The sequence below is a fragment of the Notolepis coatsorum genome, assembly GCF_963971535.1.
Source record: "Notolepis coatsorum genome assembly, chromosome: 7".
NCBI classification, from domain to species: domain Eukaryota; kingdom Metazoa; phylum Chordata; class Actinopteri; order Aulopiformes; family Paralepididae; genus Notolepis; species Notolepis coatsorum.
The window spans coordinates 178370154-178393959 of record NC_140171.1 but is presented as its reverse complement, the minus strand read 5'-3'; positions in this window follow the sequence as shown (position 1 = coordinate 178393959).

Genomic DNA, 23806 nt, shown 5'->3' with positions numbered 1-23806 from the left:
TCATTGAATTCGTGCAGTTTAATGCTGGTTCGGTACAAGACCCCAGAACTATGTGGAATGCGGTCAAGGGGTTTATTAGGAGTAATACCACGCTATTTACTTTCAATCTCCGCAAGGGGCGTCTCTCCAAGTTGGTGGAATTGGAGGAGCTGCATAGAACAATGATGTCTTCTATGCAGCGCAAATATTCTAACCGACTGGAACTCAAAATTAAAGTAGTGAAAAAGGAGATTAACTCCATTTTAAGACAACAGTCTGAATTTGAAATGCACAGAACAAGACAACACTATTACTTTCATGGCTCTAGACCAAGTCACCTACTGGCTATGAGGATACGGGCCAGCGATCAATTTGCGGATATCCCTGCCATTAAGAACCAACAGGGGGAGATAACCACCAACCCCAAAAAAATCAATGATACATTTAGCTCATTTTACTCCAACCTGTACGAGTCGGAAGTGGTCTTTGATCACGCCAAGCTGGAGGACTATCTTAGTCAAATTAACCTACCACAAATCTCAGAGGAGGACGCAAAGCGGTTAGCTGAACCTATCACACTAGATGAACTCAGGGAAGCAATTGCGGACATGCAGCGGGGCAAGGCTCCTGGTTGGGATGGCATACCACCGGAACTCTATACTGCGTTTTGGGATATACTTGGTCCCTTATTACTTTCAATGATTTTACACTCAGTCGGAGGGCAACTTCTCCAGGGATGTCAATATGGCACTTATATCTGTACTACTCAAGAAAGATAAGGACCCCACGGAATGTGGCAGCTATAGACCCTTAAGTCTCATCGGAGCCGATCTCAAGCTATATGCTAAGGTGCTAGCCATCCGACTTCAAAAGCACATGATGTTTCTGGTTAACCCCGATCAGACTGGCTTTATAAGAGGCCGTCTGGTCACGGATAATATCAGACGGTTACTACACGTGATTGACGCCAGCAAGGATGTTGCAACCCCTATGGCCGTCATGTCCTTAGACGTGATGAAGGCCTTTGACAGACTGGAGTGGTCGTATTTATGGGCAGTACTAGGAAGGATGGGATTGGGCGAGGGTTTCATTCACATGATCAAAGTTCTCTACACAGGCCCGTCTGCCATGATCTTGACAGGGAAGCTTTGCTCACCACTATTCGCTGTTTCGAGCTCTTCTAGACAGGGTTGTCCTCTTAGCCCAGGACTCTTTGCTCTTTCACTCTAACCCCTAGCGCAGTACATAAGGCAATCACGAGTTATATCCCCTGTGTCAATTAAGGACACACATCACCATATCAGCTTATACGCGGATGACGTACTCCTATTCATGGCCGCCTAGTTATAGTTGAAAGTGGGGGTGCAAGATTTTTTTTTATTCTTTTTATTTAAAATTTTTTTTTCTCAAGGGGTGGTTTGGAGGGGGTCCGGCACGACCCCCTCCACGGCAGATTTTTTTACATTTAATGAACACCTGTATGTGCAATTTCCTGCAATATAGAGCCTTCAATCTTGACCAAAATAAAGCTGCTCTTTTCACTATAAAACTCAGTTTATATTGCAGTATGATAGCTATAATAATAATAACTTCACTGCGAGGGCTCTTTTAGCTAACGCTAGCTAGGCACGTATGATAGCCAATTACTATTATAATAATAATAATAACTTTCCCATCCTCCCAAAGCCCCTCCGGCCCCGTTAACATCCGCAGCGGCAGTACCAACAACAACAACAACAATTAATTGACGCTATCAATAGCCCCAGTGAGCGCGGCGGCTGAATGAATGAATGAAAACTTTATTTAGAGGCTTCCGGTATGAGAGCGGAAGAGTAGCACGCATGCGGTGAGGCTCCTGGTCAAAAGAGCGAAAAACGGAGAAATAAGGACCCGAAAAGTGACGGAAAGTGATCAAAAATGAAGATGCAAACGAGAAGGAAGGAGGAGAAAACAAATATGAAGGAAAGAGAAATGGAGAACTCACAGGAAGAGGAGAGTTCGATGGAGCAGAACCCCCGAGGCGAGACTGAGAAGGAGCAGGCGGAGGAAGGGGGAGTCTCGGCTGAGACAGACAAGGAAATGCCAGGATGGGCCGTGCGCATGCAGGCCGGGATATTGGCGACCATAAAATTGAACTCGGACACGATGCAGGCGAACATGAAACTGAACTCGGACACGATAAGAAATGATATTGGGAAGTTACGGGAGGAATTGAGGAAGGAACAGGAGGACTTCAGAGGTGAAATGAATACAGAAATCAAAAGGGTGGATGAGAAGATGGCGGAACAGGACAGTAACGTAACAGAGGTACAGACTAGAACGGCGCAGATGGAGGAATGGAGCACAGAGATACACGAGGTGTTAACGTGTGCGATTCAAAAACAAGAACAGATGGAGACAAAGATATCGGACATGGAGGGGAGGTCACGGAGAAATAACATCAGAATATGGGGATTGAAAGAAGGAGTCGAAGGGGAATCGGTGATCCAATATGTGGAAGAGCTTATCAAGGAACAAATGAAGGAGACGGGACTGGAAAAAATGGAGATACAGAGGGCCCACAGGGCGTTGGCTCCGAGACCGAAACCGGACAGACCTCCGAGGGCGGTGATTATTAACTTTCTGAGATTTGAGATTAAGGAATTGATACTCAGAACCGCGTGGACCAAAAAGATCGAAATCGAGGGGAAAAGACTGTCGTTTGATCAAGATTACTCGACAGCGGTGGCAATAACACGCAGGTCCTACGCGGGACTGAAGAGAATTCTGAAAGAAAACGGAATGAAATTCCAGTCACCCATGACCTCGCTAAGGATTCATTGGAAGGAAGGGACGGTGACATACGCGACGGCGCGGGAGGCGGCGGAGGAGATGAGGCGACGGGGGATGCAGATGGCGGAGGACGGAGAGGGAAGGAGACAGGAGGGCCGGAGCCTGCAGCAGAGATTGGAGGGGGCACGCAGATGGACCAGAGTGGGAGATCGAGGCCCGGGAGAGGAGGGAGGAGAGAGGAGAAGGCCGAGGTGAGACGTGACAGACCGAAGGCGGAGACGGACGAGGAGGCCAGAGACGGAGAAGGAGGGGAGAGGAGGCGGGAGGAGACGAACGGATGAGTACACGCACAAGAGATTGAAAAACTATCCAAATAGAGACAAAATATAGAAACTGAAATAACATATACATAAACACACATTCCCAGGTAGAGGCAGGATATAGGAACGAACATAACGTATACATGGACATATAATACACAGGCCGACGGAGGAAATAAATGGAAATATAATTAGGTATGATAGACGGAACACAGAACATATTGAAACAAGTACATAGACACACGCTGAGAGTAACACAGTTGGAAGGGATTAAGGGGATAAATGGACATCACATAGAAAATAGAGAGAAGGAAAAGAAAATAGAAAGGGGTACACAGAAGACACCACACACAGGTTTGGGAGGAAAGAGGGACATTGGAACATATGAGCCGCATTGAGGGGGACCTAGGAAATGGGGGTCTTTGATCAGAATGAAGGACAGAGCGCTTTTGACCAGGAGCACGACAGCAATAAGAACAGTAAGAAAGCTGGACAAATATGACGAGCGGTTGGGGGCAAAGGTTTCAAACCCCCAAGCCGTCAGGAGGAGGCCTCTCACTAGGAGAGCAATTACTCCTCACCCACCAGCAGGGGACAGGGGGGGACACAGGGACCCCCCGAACGCCTTGGGAGCACTTTATGTAAAGTTTATGTTTTTTATAGTGCTGTCAGGCGATTAAAATTTTTAATCTAATTAATTACAGGTTTTGTAATTAATTAATCTAATTAATCGCATTTTAATCGCATATTTATATTTCATATTCATATAAATATTTAAAATTCAAGGACATTACATTATTGTGGCAGGTGACTGATCAATTAAATACACCAAGAAGAATGCTTTAGAAATCAATTTTATTAAATAAATAAAATAAATAAAATGAAAACATACCTCTCAATAAGGTAACATTTGTTGCTGATACAGCTAACAGTTTACACTAAGCTACAGTATCCTCAAATCAGGGTCTACTGCAGGGTCTACTGCAGGATCTAGTGCAGGGTCTACTACAGGGTCTACTGTATGCATGACATCTATTCCTCAGCTTGTTTACATTGTCTGAGTGTAAGGCTGCCCTCTTCTTTTGGACTATGTGACCTGCAAGTGAAGAATGCTTTAGAAATCAATTCTATTAAATTGAATAAATAAATAAATAAAATGAATGAAAACATACCTCTCAATAAGGTAACATTTGTTGCCGATACAGCCAATAACAGTTTACACTAAGCTACAGTATCCTCAAAAATCAGGGTCTAGTGCAGGGTTTACTACAGGGTCTACTGTATGCATGACATCTATTCCTTGAGCCAATTGCTAAGACAAACAAGCTTCAGCTTGTTTACATTGTCTGTGTGTAAGGCTGCCCTCTTCTTTTGGACTATGTGACCTGCAAGTGAAGAATGCTTTAGAAATCAATTTTATTAAATTGAATAAAATAAAATGAATGAAAACATACCTCTCAATAAGGTAACATTTGTTGCTGATACAGCCAATAACAGTTTACACTAAGCTACAGTATCCTCAAAAATCAAAACAGCCCACAGCAAGCTAGTGTCTGGGGGCATGACTACAGGGTCTAGTACAGTGTCTACTACAGTGTCTGGGGGCATGACTACAGGGTCTAGTACAGTGTCTACTACAGTGTCTGGGGGCATGACTACAGGGTCTAGTACAGTGTCTACTACAGTGTCTGGGGGCATGACTACAGGGTCTACTACAGTGTCTGGGGGCATGACTACAGGGTCTACTACAGTTTCTGGGGGCATGACTACAGGGTCTACTACAGTGTCTGGGGGCATGACTACAGGGTCTAGTACAGTGTCTGGGGGCATGACTACAGGGTCTACTACAGTTTCTGGGGGCATGACTACAGGGTCTAGTACAGTACGACCTGGAATAGTTTAGGGAATAACAGCAATGATACTTTAATGATTATATACTGGACACACTAGGGGGGGGTTAATCCGGTCGCTTGTAAGCCGACAGGAGTAGGAGGGGGGGGGGGGGGTAGAATCCGGCTGCCTCATCCGGCCAAGGGTATCCCAGGTGAACCCACTGTAGTGCCGTTCAATGCGCCGGCGATCCTTGGACCACAGATGAAAGCAGGTGGACTCTTTGTGGGCCGGCGTCATCCGGTCCACGGAGGAGAGACGTGAAGCGACCTCGTCTTGCAGAGCGTCTCCTCACCTTGCGTCCTCTCCAGGGGGGGGGGGTTCCAACACACGGCAGTGTCGGGGGTCTTTATCCATGGAATAATCAAAGTATACAAAGCATAATCCGTGCCTGGGAAGGCGGGCTGTCGTCGGCAGAATAATCCGGTATACAGGTCCACTCGCTCGTCGGCTCTGGGGCTCCTCGGGTGCAGCTTCACGTGGGGTCAACCACCCTGGATAAGCAGCCAGTTCTCTGCCCGAAACGATGGGGTACTGACTACGGTAGTATTCTCACCGCACGAAGCACTATATATTAACAGACTATTATTAGCTTAATAGACTACGTCCAACTCGACGATATAGTGCCAAATATGACTATTCAAATATTAATATACTGACTACAGGGTCTAGTACAGTGTCTACTACAGTGTCTGGGGGCATGACTACAGGGTCTACTACAGTGTCTGGGGGCATGACTACAGGGTCTAGTACAGTGTCTGGGGGCATGACTACAGGGTCTAGTACAGTGTCTGGGGGCATGACTACAGGGTCTAGGGGCATGACTACAGGGTCTAGTACAGTGTCTACTACAGTGTCTGGGGGCATGACTACAGGGTCTAGTACAGTGTCTACTACAGTGTCTGGGGGCATGACTACAGGGTCTAGTACAGTGTCTACTACAGTGTCTGGGGGCATGACTACAGGGTCTAGTACAGTGTCTACTACAGTGTCTGGGGGCATGACTACAGGGTCTAGTACAGTGTCTGGGGGCATGACTACAGGGTCTACTACAGTGTCTACTACAGTGTCTGGGGGCATGACTACAGGGTCTAGTACAGTGTCTGGGGGCATGACTACAGGGTCTAGTACAGTGTCTGGGGGCATGACTACAGGGTCTAGTACAGTGTCTGGGGGCATGACTACAGGGTCTAGTACAGTGTCTGGGGGCATGACTACAGGGTCTAGTACAGTGTCTGGGGGCATGACTACAGGGTCTAGTACAGTGTCTGGGGGCATGACTACAGGGTCTACTACAGTGTCTGGGGGCATGACTACAGTGTCTACTACAGTGTCTGGGGGCATGACTACAGTGTCTACTACAGTGTCTGGGGGCATGACTACAGTGTCTACTACAGTGTCTGGGGGCATGACTACAGGGTCTAGTACAGTGTCTGGGGGCATGGTCTACTACAGTGTCTGGGGGCATGACTACAGGGTCTGGGGGCATGACTACAGGGTCTAGTACAGTGTCTGGGGGCATGGTCTACTACAGTGTCTGGGGGCATGACTACAGGGTCTACTACAGTGTCTGGGGGCATGACTACAGGGTCTAGTACAGTGTCTGGGGGCATGGTCTACTACAGTGTCTGGGGGCATGACTACAGGGTCTGGGGGCATGACTACAGGGTCTAGTACAGTGTCTGGGGGCATGACTACAGGGTCTAGTACAGTGTCTGGGGGCATGGTCTACTACAGTGTCTGGGGGCATGACTACAGGGTCTACTACAGTGTCTGGGGGCATGACTACAGGGTCTACTACAGTGTCTGGGGGCATGACTACAGGGTCTACTACAGTTTCTGGGGGCATGACTACAGGGTCTAGTACAGTGTCTGGGGGCATGACTACAGGGTCTACTACAGTTTCTGGGGGCATGACTACAGGGTCTACTACAGGGTCTGGGGCATGACTGCAGGGTCTAGTGCAGGGTCTAGTGCAGGGTCTACTGTATGCATGACAAATCTATTCCTTGAGCCAATTGCTAAGACAAACAAGCTTGTTTACATTGTCTGAGAGTAAGGCTGCCCTCTTCTTTTGGACTATGTGACCTGCAAGTGAAAATAGCCTCTCACATGGCACAGAGGTAGCAGGAGTAGCCAGATATTTGCGAGCAAGAGGAGACAGCTGTCCATAGGCTTTTGCGTGAGCTGCCCACCACTCCAGTGGACAGTCATTCATTCCGATGCTGGGCTCAGCTTTGTAGAGGTCTAATTGTCCTGACAGTACCCTGACTTCATCTGAATCAGAGTCTGAAGACAGCAGGAGGAGGGTCCTCTTCGCTGGTGGCTCGTCCTCTGTGGCTTGTGGAGCAGCTTTGTCTGCTTCTGGTCCTGGCAGCATCTCTTTAAGCCAGGTCCACACCTAATAAGAGGGACAATTAATTAGTTGCATAGGACTTTTCATGACAGCCTAAGGACTTAACACTGGTCTTCTCATTCACACACACACCTCATCCCTCTCGTCCTTTGGTACGCTCTTCAAGTCCTTGAATCGCGGGTCGAGGGCTGTAGCCAGCTTCAGCCATCTGTTGTTGAGGGTCGCTTTGCGTGCGTCCAGGTCCTTCGTGAAGCTGGCCTTGAACTTTACCATGTAGCCCGGATCCTCCTCGTTGAGGTCCATGATGCGGTTTAGGTGGCAGAGTGCGGGGAGCACCACAGAGCATGAGACGTAGGTTTCCCCTCCAAGGAGCTCAGTCACATACCTGCAGTGAAACAAGAGAGCGAGAGAGAAAGAGGTGAAGGTGTGTGTATGAGAGGGAGATAGGTGTGTGTATGGGGGAGAGAGGGGGGGTGAGGTGTGTGTATGGGAGAGAGATAGGTGTGTGTATGGGGGAGAGAGGGGGGGGGGTGAGGTGTGTGTATGGGAGAGAGAGGGGTGAGGTGTGTGTATGGGGGAGAGAGGGGGGGGGTGAGGTGTGTGTATGGGAGAGAGATATGTGTGTGTATGGGGGAGAGAGGGGGGGGTGAGGTGTGTGTATGGGAGAGATAGGTGTGTGTATGGGGGAGAGAGGGGGGGGTGAGGTGTGTGTATGGGAGAGAGATAGGTGTGTGTATGGGGGAGAGAGGGGGGGTGAGGTGTGTGTATGGGAGAGATAGGTGTGTGTATGGGGGAGAGAGGGGGGGGTGAGGTGTGTGTATGGGAGAGAGATAGGTGTGTGTATGGGGGAGATTGGGGGGTGAGGTGTGTGTATGGGAGAGAGAGAGTGGGGTGTGAGGTGTGTGTATGGGGGAGAGAGAGAGAGGAGGGGGGTGTATGGGGGGAGAGAGAGAGGGAGAGACACTTACCTGCAGGGCTCAAGTACAAGCTCCAGCTTCTTCAGTTTGTCACATTCTGTGGGGGTCAGCATGGACAGCTTGTGGTTCTGTTGGGCCAAAGTGGCAGTCACAGCCTCCTGGTTCCTCAGGTACCGTGAGATCATGGCCAGTGTCGAATTCCACCTTCCAATTCAATAAAATAACTATTAGTCCCACTGGGGGTTGTTAATGCAGCATGATGCAATTGTACAGAACACAAAGAAATAAACACACACACACACTAAATTTACCCTAAGCATACAACAGGTAGTTAAACAGTCTCACCTTGTGGATACATCTTGTATCATGGGCTCTTTTGCTTGTCCGAGGGCAGTCTGCTGCTGCTGCAGTTCTTCTGTACTGGCAGGGCTGTGCTTGAAGTGGCCTACAATCTTGCGGCACTTTGCCAGGGTGGTGTCAAGGCTTCTGTCCTCAAGGGAGACTGTGATGGTTCTTTGCAGCACGTGTGCAGCACATGGCATGTGCTGGAACGGCATATAGCGCGCTGCTGCTATCATATTACGGGTGGAATCAGTCCCAATAGATGTGACTTTATCTTTTATATTCCACTCCTCTATTACTGTGTTGAACTGTTCAGCACACGCATCGGCGAAATGGCGGCCCACAGTTTTGGTCACCGTTAATGCAAATGATTGCAGTTTCCACTCAGTATCGATCAAGTGCACTGTGACACTCAAATAATTATGATTGCCCACCGACGTCCAGTGATCACCCGTTAGGGCCATTGGGCCAGCCCGTGCCAACACTTCTTCCCTCGCCTCCCTCTCTGTGTCATACATGTTGTGGATCCTTTTCATCACTGTAGCTCTCGAGGGTAGCTTGTAATTTGGGTCAGACGACGCTATTCGAAATGACTCCGCTAAACCCTTATCTTCCACTATAGCTATTGGCCTACAATATTTTGCTATCCACTTCGCGACGCTGTTGGTTAGTTTGTCTGTGGTGGATTTACTCAACCGTTTGCCTAACGGTAATTCTCCAAGAGTGGTTTGACGAAGCGTGCGAGTTGCTCTGGAGCTAACGTTAGCTACACTGGAGCTGCTCGAACAACTTGCCTGGACATGTTTAGCGTTCATGTGATACGTTAGACTAGAGCAGCTTCGGTGATACGCAAATTCTTTTTGACATAAGCTACATATTACAATGGTCTTGTTTACTGTCCCATCTATATTCTTTTTGAAATTGAACTTGCCGTTCATAGGTCCCAGGAGTATCGCCTCGGGTGATGCTGACATCTTGTTCCAGCTGAGCTAATTCCTTTGTGTGTTTGTTTTGTTTGATAGACGACGCATGTGTGAAGTGACGATCAAGTAGGCTACGGGTCATTCAATGGGCCAAGTTTAATACGCCCAACTCAAGCGTGGATTTCAAAATAAAAGCGCACCGATTTGCCACTTGTCTAAAGTAAATATAGGTCGGCTGTAATTAATTTTGCGTCAATTTTCATAACGCGATAATTTGCTGTGTAATTAATTAATCTAATTAACGCGATAAACTGACAGCCCTAGTTTTTTATTTATGTTAATCATTATATGTATTCGGTGAAGAGAGCGGAGGCTACAACCGGAGGGGGGAATGAAAGTGACATGGGGGGGACTGGCAGACGAAAGAAGAAGAAATATGACAATGGTTAAAGGTATAAAAATGATGTCGTTAAACGTTAATGGAATGAATAATGCGATAAAGAGGGGCAAAGTGATGTTGAAATGTAAAAAAAGTGAGATGGAAGTGATTTTTCTGCAGGAGACACATTTGGTAGCACAGGATCATGAGAAACTGAAGAGATTTGGATATGAAAATGCATACTATAGTTCCTTTAAACGGAACCTGAGGAGAGGAGTAATCACGTTAATCAAAAACACAGTCAAATTTGAATTGATCAAGGAAGTAAAAGACAAGGAGGGAAGGTTTGTTCTGGTGAAGGGGAAAATGGAGGGCCAAATGGTTACGTTAGTGAATGTTTATGCACCCCCAGAGAGTGAGAGGGATTTATATGAGACCATTTTTGATATGATAGTGATGGAACTAGAAGGGATATTGATATGCGCGGGAGATTTTAATGTAGTACTGAATCACGACCTAGACACCACGAGTACTAGAAAAGGACGGGCACCAATCAGTAGATATATGAATATTCAGATGACGGAAATGGGAATTACAGATGTTTGGAGGGGGATGCACGCCATGGACAGGGAATACACACATTACTCACACCCGCACGTGACATATGCGAGAATAGACTACTTTTTGATGACGACGGGGGACAGTTACAGGGTACGGGAGAGAAGAATAGGAGTAGCGGACATATCGGATCACAGTGCCATATATCTGACAGTAGATCTAGAAGGGAGACGGAGGAACACGATCTGGAGACTAAATGTAGGAATATTAAATAACAAGGGGGTAGTGAGTCAGATCAAGGAGGAGATAGCCAGATACAAGGAAGAAAATGACAACGGGGCGGTAGATCCGAACATTCTATGGGACACACTGAAGGTGGTGATAAGGGGGAAATTGATGGAGAAGACAGCAATGCTGAAGAAGGCCAGAACGGAGACATATCACAATCTGATAGGGAAGCTGAAGAAGCTAGAGGGGAGACACCAGATATCAAAAGAACAGGAAACGCTCGGAGAAATCAAAGAAGTAAAGGCCAGGATAAATAGGGAATTATTGACGGAAATAGAAAAGAAAGCGAGGTTCATGAAACAAACGTACTATGAAGGGGGACCAAAAGCGACCAGACTGTTGGCTAGGAGAATTAGGACGCAACAGAAGTTGAACACGATACACACAATAAGGGATACAAAGACTAATGAAATATTGAGAGACCCAGCTGAAATAGAGAGGACATTTAGAGAATACTATGAGAAACTATACACACAGCCAAAAGCAGCGGGAGAAGAGGAAATAGAAGCATATCTGGAGAAGCTAGAGTTACCATCGATAGGGAAAGAACAGAATGAAGAATTAAATAAAATAATTACGGAACGAGAACTGGAAGAGGCAATTAGTAGAGCTAAAAACAACAAGTCTCCGGGGAGCGACGGATTCCCATCGGAATTCTACAAGACATTTAAAACTGAATTAGCACCCATGTTAGGGGCGGCGTTCAGACACACGATGGAAGAGGGAAAAATGCCCCCCTCGTGGAAGGAAGCCATAATCACCACGATACCGAAGGAAGGGAAGGATAGGGAATTATGTAGTAGTTTCAGACCTGTGTCCATACTCAACGTGGATTACAAGATGTATACATCGATAATATCAAAGAGATTTGAGACGTTTATGCCAGACATTATAGATGAAGATCAAACTGGATTTATTAAAGGGAGACAGACACAGGACAACGTGAGAAAGACATTACACATAGTAGAGGAGATACAAAAACAAGGTGGTAGCGCGGTACTGATTAGCCTAGATGCAGAAAAAGCATTCGACAGTGTGAGCTGGACATTTTTATATAAAACATTGATGAGGTTCGGACTGAACGGGAGGGCGATGAAGATGATCAAGGCGCTATATCAAGAACCGACAGCGAGGGTTAAGGTGAATGGCAGCTTGACGGATAGAATCAGATTAGAGAGGGCTACCAGACAGGGATGTTGTCTCTCACCGACTCTCTTCGCCGTTTTCATAGAACCACTGGCACAACTGATCAGACAGACCGAGGACATTAAGGGAGTAAGGATAAAGGGAACGGAATATAAACTAGGCCTGTTTGCGGACGACGTGATAGTATACATGAGGCAACCAGACAAGAGCTTCCCGGCACTGATGGATCTACTGAAGGAATATGGCCACTACTCAGGATACAAACTAAACGTGACAAAGACACAGACCTTAGCATGGAACTATACCCCAACGACGGAAATTAGGGAACAGTACGGGATAAGATGGGACATGGACAAGATTAAATACTTAGGGGTGAACATCACGAGAGGGGTGGAGAAACTGTTTGAGGCGAACTATACACAGATAAATCAGAACATCAAGAGAGACTTAGAGAGATGGACAGTAATGCCCTTGGACTTCAATTCAAGAATAGAGGTCATTAAAATGAACATACTATCAAGGTTACTGTACCTATTCCAGTCACTACCGATACAAATACCACAGAATCAATTCAGGGAGTGGGACAGACTGATATCGAGGTTCATATGGGCGGGGAGAAGACCATGGGTCAGATATAAAACACTACAACTACCAAAGGAAGAGGGAGGGATGGCAGTACCCAGCCTACAAGATTATTACTATGCAGCACAACTGAGAGCAGTGACGTGCTGGTGTAACGACAGATACGAGGCAAGATGGAAAGACATTGAAAAAGAAGGGGAGGGATACAAGGTACAAGCTCTGGTGGGAGATAGGGAACTATTTAAAGAAAAAGAGGGACTATTAGATCCAATCACCAAATGCACCTTGACTATATGGAACAGAGTAGTAAAAACACACAAATTGGAGAAGCAATCAGGGGTTCTGAGATGGGTAGCACATGACAAAAGATTCAAACCAGGGAGGTTAGACCATGGATTCAGAAGGTGGGAGAGGGGGGGGGGCAACAGCGATATGCAAAATGATAGAGAAGGGGGAAATGCAGACACTACAAAAATTAAAGGAGAAATTTGGACTAGAAAACAGGGACCACTTCAGATATCTACAGGTTAGAGACTACTACAACAAAGAAATAAGGGGGGCCAAAGACGAAGAACAGAATGGAATAATTAGGATGATAGTAAGGGCATACGAAGGAGGGAAAGGGAGGGTAATATCAGCATTGTCCCGGGCTATAATGACCAGCAAGGGACACACGACAGACTACATAAGGGAGAAATGGGAGAGAGAACTAGAGATAGGAATAACAGGGAAGGAATGGGGTAACATATGCGAGGTGCAACATTCAACAACAGGATCGAGGATATGGAAAGAGTTTGGATGGAAAAACATAATCAGATTCTTTATAACCCCAGAGCTGAAGGGAAAATATGCACCAACACAAAGAGCATGCTGGAGGATGTGTGGGAAGGAGGGGGCAAATCACACACACATATTCTGGGGATGTCAGAAGCTGAAGGGGTATTGGGAGGAGATAGGGGAGGCAATGATCAGAATATTAGGATATGGATTACCACAAACGGGACTGGTGCTTTACTTAGGGGACCTGCCACACAAGGGAATACAGGGGGGGGACAAATATTTAATAAAGATAATGTTGATATCGGCCAGAAAAGCAATAACGAGACTGTGGTACAAGGAAGACCCACCGACAATAGCACAATGGGTAGGAATAGTAGAGGAGATACAGGATATGGAGAGGATAACGCACATGCTGAGGCTACAGGAAGAGAAATTTGGAGAAAGATGGGTAAAGTGGGAGGATTATAAAGGGAACGAAAACGACATCACAGAGGAAGAATCAAATGCAACACAAGAGGGCGAAGGGTAAAGGAGGAAAGAAGTTCAAGGAGGGTCTCTGAACCCATGTCACACACTTTTGCTTTTGTTAGTATTTTATAATTAAATTTGTTTTGGGTAATACAATTGTTTTACATTTTTTGTACTTTATTATTTATGTCTGTTTAACAGTGTTGTATTAATATTCAGGGATGATGTGGTTTGTATATGGGTGAATCAAAAGGCAAAGAGAAATTTAATATAAAAGAAATAGAAAGGGCGAAGGATAAGGGAAGAAAGAAGTTCAAGGAGGGTCTCTGGACCCATATCACACATGATTGCCTTAGTCAGTATTTAATCCTTTCGAGGATTTTTTTTTATTTTTATGCCTGTTTAAGGGCGGTATACAATCAGTCTTTGTATTAAGTACCTGGAAAAACAACTGTAGCAGAACCGTACAACTAACCATGCTACCCATGTAACCATTTATGTTCACTGCATTCTTTCTTATTGTGTTGTTAGTTTCATTTTTGTGTAAGTGTTGTTTGTCTATAAATGTTAATAAAAATTTAAGTTTAAAAAAGAAAACTTTATTTAACAGATTGCAAAATGGGTACAATACAGTACGGCTCAATACACACAATTGTTAAGGGGATGCAGACCAGAGAAAGACGTTTGTCTTGTTTACATCAGGGTCCATACTAGCCCCTTTCGTGACTGTGCTGCACCGAGTGAATCCACAGTCACTTGCTCCTCAATGGGAAACCAACCTAGATTTACCCTGAAGGACTGGCTCTGGCCGAACCGTTCGTTATACAAGTATCACAGAGACATTACAAATGTGCTCACAGTTGCACGAGGGTTTCGGACAGAGATACGGGATGGTGCGCAGGCGCTGTGATCACCCAACGGTGGAAATAATGCCGCTTTGAGCAGTTTATGAAAAAATATTAAAAATATTTATTAGCAACGCCGAGCTTTCAAACCATCCCGTATCTCTGTCCGAACCCCTCGTGCAACTGTGAGCACCTTTGTAATGTCTCTGTGATACTTGTATAACGAACGGTTCGGCCAGAACCAGTCCTTCAGGGTAAATCTAGGTTGGTTTCCCATTGAGGAGCAAGTGACTGTGGATTCACTCTGTGCAGCACGGAGGCTCACCATACGAGAAATATTCAGTTTCAATCTGTTTGCGCATTTAGTATACAGTCACAGTGTTCAACTTACGTGATGATTTGCTCCATTTTGATGTAAACGCTGAAGATTAATCCTCACAATGTTATCCAATATCCAGCCTGAATTTTTCAATGGCATTCGAAAAAGCCGCCTCCTCCCCCAACATGTCGTATACGTCATGCCGACGAACCGTGGCCCGTGGGCACTGGATCAAACCATTAAAGTGGGGGGTCACACAATCTTTGGAAACTTAAAAACGTGCTATTAAGTGTCATTGCGTATTATTAATTTGATTGAAATTACGTAGTTATGGTTAGATTTATATATGGGAGGGGGGGGGGGGGGTATATCATATTTTTCATATGATCAAAAAGTGGGGGAGCAAAATCAGACGTTTGCCCCCCCATGTTCAATAGTCGTAGAGCAGATGCTTTGCATGCTCTATTGCGCAGGCGTCTATGCTCCTATTTATGCAGAACTCGGCCGTCTCTCTGCCCCACCTTCTCCAAGTAATAGATGACTTTGGCAGCCTATCTGGATTTAAGATCAACTGGCCAAAATCAGCCTTCCTTCCACTCAACGAGGCTGCGAAGGCAACCCTCCTTCCAGCAAATATTCTCATGGTAGATCACTTTAAATGCCTTGGGGTTGAAATATTCCCGACTGTTAACCAGACTGTAAAGTATAACTACTCCAGCTGGGGTGACAGGATTGCGAAGGATTTTGACAGGTGGTCCGTGCCTCAATAATTAAGATGAATGTCTTACCTAGAATACATTTTATTAGCTCCATGCTTCCGTTGTCTCCTCCTGTTGGTTACTGGCAAAAACTGCACTCTGCTGCATATAAATTTGTCTGGAATAACAAACGCCTACACTTAAAGAGAACCACTGCACAGAGGAGTAAATTGGACGGGGGTTTGGCATTTCCGGACTTCAAATATTATTTCCAAGCATACTCTCTAAGACCTCTTATCACGTGGTTTGACACTCAAGCGGCTGTTTCCTGGCGTCCATTGGAGGAGGAGATGGTGTCCCCACACAGACTTCAAGATATCGTGTACACCAACATCTCAATTAAACAATGCAAATTACGATTTGGCCCTCTGATCACACATGTGATCCAGATTTGGCGTGATACCCAGAGAACTCGCACTAACCTGCTCCTTATTGGACAACAACCCATTAGATTCCCCAGATGGGAGGGGAAGGGTATCCATGTATTAAGGGATATTTTCAACGACTCTGGTATCCGGTCTTTTCAGGACCTATCCAACGAATTTGATCTCCCCGGTAGTTCCTTTTTCTTTTATTTACAAATGAGGGTAGCTCTAAAGGCTCACAGAGTCCCATGGGACACTCCACTAGAACAACACCGGTTTCACAAATTATTTTATGACAGAGAGACATCGAGAGGCTTCGTCTCTGACTTTTATCGGCACTTACGGCCTCATATAAAGACCTACCCTTAGATACGATTTGGAGGAAGGATATCCCTGAGTTGGATATAGATTTTGATTGGGATGCGGTATGGGAGAATATTAGGCTATCATCACGCAACCCAGATCACCAACAGATCCATCTAAATTTTGTCCATAGGACTTATTTGACCCCCAGGCGATTGAACCTAATGGGTCTCAGGTCTGACTCTCGATGTACCTTGTGTCCAGACGGTATGGTATGGTATGGTATTTTTTTTTTCAGACAACAAAACATATACAGATCATTACTCACATACATGCTTTTGTCAAGGATAGGAACGAAAAAGGCGCAGTGACTTATTTACATCGTTGTCCTTGGATGTCAAGGATGCTTGAGAAACAACTCATACAACTCATTATAGTAAATCATTCACAATTATCACCTTTGCATAGTAATAATGGCACAACCCTAAATTAAGTACAAACATGCACATTTGTTGATACATGTTTGTTTCTAGCCTTGAGTATGAGTCTCTAAAGCACCCCGAGGGAGGGGTTTAGGGGAGGGAGGGAGGGAGGGCGGTAAGAAATTCCAGTTTTGACTGATTACATTTGCCATCAGCTAGTTTGGTGGGTAAGGTTGTTTTGACTACAGTTGCCGTCAAATGAGGGGAGGGATTTTCTTGGCTTAGGAGGTGGTGCGGAGACAGCCTTGGGTTACTCCTCTCCTGCTCGTGCACATCGCCAGTCGTGCACGCTGGAGGGGGGGGGGTTTGGGTTGGGATTGGGGGTGGGGGGAGGGGGGACGGGTGCCATTGGAATGGTGCCATTGGAACATATATGCATATGTACTGGGAATGCCCTCCTGTTGAGATCTTCTGGGAAAATGTCACCACTCAGTTATCAGAGATTTTCTCTCTAACCATACCGGCCTTGCCTTCTGTTTTGTTGTTAAATGATGTTTCTCTGTTGCCGACCTCTGTACAAGTAAAGAGGCTCATTTTGGCTGGTCTGACCGCTGCCAAAAAGCTGATTGCCTCACGCTGGATACAACCAGATAAGTTATGTCCGAAGATATGGATTCTCACCTATCTTGATGTTATTTATTTGGAAATTTCCACTGCACGTGTCATAGGTGTTAATGAGGCCAATATCGCGGTCTGGTGGGCTGTGGTGGAAAAACTAAAAGAACGCATATGACTCTGGAAATTGAGTACTGAATAAGGTATTATATTGATGTCTCACGTTGGGGTCCTGGGGCGAGAGGGGGGGGTGGGGGGGAGAATGAGCGAATATTCATGTATGTTGATGGTTATGGTGTTTTTTGTATTTTTGTTTTGTTTATTATTTTTCATTCAATATTGATCCTATGTATATTTTCTGACCCCCTTCTGATCTGGGTCTGGTGATCGTGGGCTCGGACTGGGGGGTCCGTGGTTCGGGGTCTCTGCGGGTCGAGGCACTAAAGAGGCGTGGTGCTTTGGCTCGCGGGGGGGCCGGGCTGTGGGTCCTCCGGGGTTGTGGCTTGCGGTTGCTGGGCCTGGAGGTGGAGGGGGCTCGGTAAGCACTTTTTATAGTATATTTTTTATTTTATTTGGTATACTTTTACTTGATGACAACCTGTTTGTCTCATCAGTGTTGTGTTAGTTTATGTTTTTGAATGTCTTATGTATTATTGTTATTATTGCGTTGTGAGTTGTGTTGTTTCATGTTTGAAAAAATTGAAAATAAAAAGATTTGGTCAAAAAAAAGAAAAAGTAACTATTGCGTTACTTTCAAGTAAATGTTTTACATAAACAACATACACAAATCTAAACTATTTTAATGTTGCTGTGGGACAAAGTGAGACTAGCCTCCAATCAAATGCCGTGTATGTAGATATTATAATTACTATGTTTATATAGTGGATCATACAAATACAAACACAATAGATGTTTTGGAACTTTTGATATGTATTGCCCCTCAACAGGCCACAACTGGGCAACAGTAAATACGAGATTACTCGTTACTGACAAAACTAACGCCTTAGTAACGCCGTTAATAATAACTGGATGTCACAGTATGATGTCATAATCAAACATTCTAGAACATTTGTGATGTCACAGTATGATGTCATAATAGAACATTCTAGAACATTTGTGATGTCACTGTATGATGTCATACTCAAACATTCTAGAACATTTGTGATGTCACAGTATGATGTTATAATCAAACATTCTAGAACATTTGTGATGTCACAGTATGATGTCATAACCAAACATTCTAGAACATTTGTGATGTCACAGTATGTATGTCATAACCAAACACGCTAGAACATTTGTGATGTCACAGTATGATGTCATAATCAAACATTCTAGAACATTTGTGATGTCACAGTATGATGTCATAATAGAACATTCTAGAACATTTGTGTTCGCTCAGAAGATCTCTCAGAATATCTCAGATCTCAGAAGACAAGTGAACATCTCACTTGGTTTTTCCGGCTACTTGTCTGTAAGCTTGAATATATTCTGTAGATACAATTTAAAATCCCCACATGGAAAAGGAAACAATGTCCTGTACAATCCTTAATGAGCTGCGTCTGGAGGGAAGGTTCTGTGATGTGGTTATTAAAGTCAACAGCACTGAGTTGAATGCCCACAAGGCCCTCCTGTGTGACTGCAGTGACTATTTCAGGTAAGTTTAGCTTGGTTCAGGTTAGCTTGGTTCAGGTTAGCTTGGTTAGTAAACAGATACCATACTGTACTTTTACTGTAAACAGATACTATACTGTACTTTTACTATAAACAGATACTATACTGTATGTCTACTGTAAAAAGATACTATACTGTACTTCTACTGTAAAAAGATACTATACTGTACTTCTACTGTAAACAGATACTATACTTCTAATGTAAAAATATACTATAATGTACTTCTACTGTAAACAGATAGTGTACTTATACTGTAAACCGATACTATACTGTACTTCTACTGTAAACAGATACTATACTGTACTTCTACTGTAAACAGATACTATAATGTATGTATACTGTAAACATATACTATACTGTACTTCTACTGTAAAAATATACTATACTGTACCTCTACTGTAAACAGATACTATACTGTACGTCTAATGTAAAAAGATACTATACTGTACTTCTACTGTACACATATACTGTACTTCTACTGTAAACCGATACTATACTGTACTTCTACTGTAAATAGATAATATACTGTACTTATACTGTAAACAGATACTATACTGTACTTCTACTGTAAAAATATACTATACTTCTACTGTGCTAAGACCCTATACTTCTACAGTGAAAATATATTACTACTAGGGCTGTCCCCGACTAAGGATTTGGATAGTCGACTATGATTGGCCAACATTTTTCGTTAGTCGACTATTAGTCAAAAAATGTGTGAAGGAGTCGACTGAAGGCTTGTTGTCCTCTGCAAAAGCATGCAATTGGTCCACTGATGGATACATCTTGATATTTGTCTAGTCTAGTGTGTTCATTAGATGGGTGAAATCCTCTTTCAGTGCCTCTGTACCTGTTTTCTTAGGCAGTTGGCCTCTGGTATGCGTGCCATTAGCGTTAGCCACGCTTCTAAGAGGTTGACAGTCGACTACGGCTCATTTAGACCGATTAGTCGACTATTCGACTAATAGGGGTCAGCCTTAGGGCGTGTTCACACCTGAAAGTCCACGGATAGTCCGGACTTTCTGGTGGACCAAATGTGAAAATGATACATTGTTTGATTTTGGTCTGCGTTCACACTACCCTTTTTGGTGCGGATCTAATTTGCCAAGTCGTTCATCTATTGGACTACAGCACTCACAAATGTAAACAGTTGCCGACAGCATAATGAGAGAGATACTATTACGAGCACGGCGCAGCCGCGCAAGTCGACTAGAGAGTAGAGAGAGAGAGAGAGAGAGAGAGAGAGAGAGAGAGACTGTCCGCGCGCGGCGCCAGTCTAGAGAGAGAGAGAGAGAGAGAGAGAGAGAGAGAGAGAGAGAGAGAGAGAGAGAGAGAGAGAGAGGAAGAGAGAGACTGTCCGCGCCGTTGCTTACTGTTTACTCATCAGATATCTCTATACTCTACGTCCCACAGAGCCCTCTTCACTCGCTGGAGCGACTCAGAGAAAGCAGTCTACACTATCCCTGGGGTGTCCCCGGGTATGATGCAGCTCATCATAGAGTACTCCTACACACGCTTTGTGCTGGTGACAGCAGAGAACGTGAAAGAGCTTCTGGTGGCTGCAGACCAGCTTCTCGTCACTGGCATAGTAGGAGCGTGCTCTGACTTCCTAGAGGGCCAGCTGTCTCTGGAAAACTGTGTCGGCATCTGGAGGTTCACGGACATCTACAACTGCCCTGACCTGAGGCGCAAGGCCCATCTCTGCATCGTGTGCCACTTTGAGGAGATGTTGCACGTCTCACAGGAGTTTGTGGAGCTGTCCCTGCAGCAACTGGTGGACATCATCAAGAGGGATGACCTGAACGTGAAGAGCGAGGAGACGGTATTCGAGGCCGTCCTCCGTTGGATCGACCACTCTCGTGAGGAGCGTAAAACACACATCCCTTTGCTGCTGCCCAAGGTAACTAATTGTATTACGGATACACAAACATGGTTGCTAGTGCCTGAGCCACATTTATTTTTAATTTAATTTTTATTATTTAACTTTTTCTTGTTTGTCTGTCTCTTGTCAAGGTCATTATGATTCATGTTACTGTTATTATTGTTGTCGTCGCTGTTGTCATTGTTATTATTATTGTACTGTTATGTTCTGTTTTATGTATGAAAAGAAAAGAAAAACATTTATAAAAAAAAACTAATTGTATTACTGTGCATTACATTAAAACAACACTAGGTTGCCTAGTACAGTGGTTGTCAAACATTTGGGTCCAAACTGTTCCCTAGCAACATAAACCGTCTACAACACCCATGCTCATCAATAACCAACTCATTTCAGCCACAGACACATTTAAATACTTAGGAACACACATCAGCAACAAACTCAACTGGGACCATCACACCACTCATTTACTTAAAACAGCCAACCAAAGATTATTTCATTTAAGACAACTCAGGAAGTACAAGGTCAGGAAGACGTTAATGATTCAATTTTACACAGCTATCATACAAAACATAATTTCACTCTCCATCACTGTTTGGTACGGCAACACACCCAAACACACACTACACAGACTAGACAGGATCATCATTAGGGCATCCAAAATCATCAACTGCACACTCCCCACCCTGGACTTCATACACAAACATCACACCATCACACGCGCACACAAAATCATCAGTGACCCCCTGCACCCAGCTCATCACCTCTTCCAACTCCTCCCCTCTGGTAGAAGGTTTAGGTCACTAGGTAGTCGCACGGTTAGGTTCAACAACAGTTTCTTCCCCAAGGCCATACAATTACTCAACTCCAACTCATCCTAATTTCACCCCCTGCTGTTATGTTATGTTATGCATGTTATGTTATGTTATGTTATGTTGTTGTTGATGTTATGTTGTGTTCCATCATCCATGTGGTGTATTGTCGCAGCTACCACCTGCACCGTGCTCAAACTCCACCGGCCTGGCCGTGTGGCAATAAAAGAAACTTGAACTTGAACTTGAACCAATGTCTAAGTTGTACCCGCTGTCTGCTTGTCTCTTCCCAGGTTCGCATGGGCTTGATGAGGCCTGACTACTTCAGGAACAACGTCCAGAACAACCCTGTGGTGAGGGACAGCCACGACTGCAGGCCCCTCATCCTCAGCGTCCTGAACCCCCCTGGCTCCGACAGGCTCCCAAACCCCCTGACCCGCCCACGCCTGCCCCAGGAGGTCCTATTGGCCATCGGAGGCTGGGCTGGCAGGGAGGCTTACAATATCCGAGCCGGTGGATGGATGGACGTGAGCGTTGAGGGGGAGAGTCCTTGGTGGTGGCACGGCACCGCTTATCTCCACGGTCTGGTCTACTTCGTCGGCGGCTATAACGTCAAAGGACAGCGTCTCAGCAGTGTGCGCAGGTTCAACCCTGTCACTCGCAGCTGGCTGCAGGCGGCTCCCATGCACTCACGCCGCTGTGAGCTCAGCGTGGTCGCGTTGGACGGCTGTATCTATGCCATGGGAGGGTTCCACGGACACGTGACCTGAACACCGCCGAGCGCTACGAGCCTGAAACCAACCAGTGGACAGTGATCTCACCCATGCTGGAGCACAGGAGCCGCGCCGGGGCAGCAGCCCTCCAGGGCAAGGTGGGTGGAACTGAGGGACACAGGGTGCTAGATGAACACAAGGAACGTTAGATCAGAAATCAGAAATGTCTTTATTGCCAAGTAAGCTTGCACATACAAAGATGTGTCTGGGTCCTTTGGTGCATCAACATTAACAGACAATTAAAGTAGAATGAAATCAAATGGAATATAAACTAAATTAGAATATTCTTTCTTATTACAGGTTTACATCTGTGGTGGCTTCCAACGGGGCGGAGTTTCTGCTCACAGCTGAGTGCTACAGCCAGACACCGACCAGTGGACTCTGATCGCCCCCATGAGCAGCAGGCGTTATGGAATGGGAGTCGCTGCGTACGGAGGACAAGTCTATGCGGTAGGTGCACACAGAGACAAATGCTTTATACTAGATATTTTTTTTTTTTTTGATCCACTTTTTCTCCCATTTTTCTACATTTTTTCTCCCATCCCAATTTCGTATCATCCAATTCAACCCTCCCCTGTCACGAACGCTGTTTCTTGCCTCCCACAAGCCGGCTGCAATGTGGACTAAGTCATACATAGCACAAGTCCCCTCCGGTACTTGAGGTAACAGCAGTCGCATCTTTTCACCTGCGCAGCTCGTTCTCTCAGTGTCGAGGAGTAACGCGTGGGAGGCTCACGCTGCCCCCGACACTTCCTGATTTACTGCGCAGGCGCACCAACCGACTTGTAGGAGTCGCTTGTTCACAACGTTCGATCCCCACCCTTCAGTTTTCCCTCCCCGTAATACGGCCAATGTGTATTACTGCGGACGACCAGCCAAACTGAAAAACAATGTGGAGAGCTGGATTCGAACACGCGAATCCTAGCGTCTCCACACTGGTGGCGAGTGACTTGTCCACTACACCACCTAGCCGCCTATACTAGATATTTCTATAGATATGTATCATTTGACTTTCAATGCTTCTGTGATGCCCTCATTTCCCTAAAGGGATTAATACAGTGTCTGCCTGCCTTAACCACACACTAAAACATTCCTCTCATGTGTCCTGTCTTCAGGTGGGAGGGTGGGACGATGGACACGCCCTGCGTAGCGTGGAGGCCTACAGCCCCTTGACTGACTCCTGGAGCGCCCTGCCCGCCATGCTCACCCCCCGCAGACACTTTGGCATCGCGGTGCTGGATGACCTGCTCTTCGTGGTCGGAGGCCGCAATGGCTCCACCGACCTCTCCAAGGTGGAGCGCTACGACCAGAGCAGCGACAAGTGGACTGTAGCCGAAGACATGA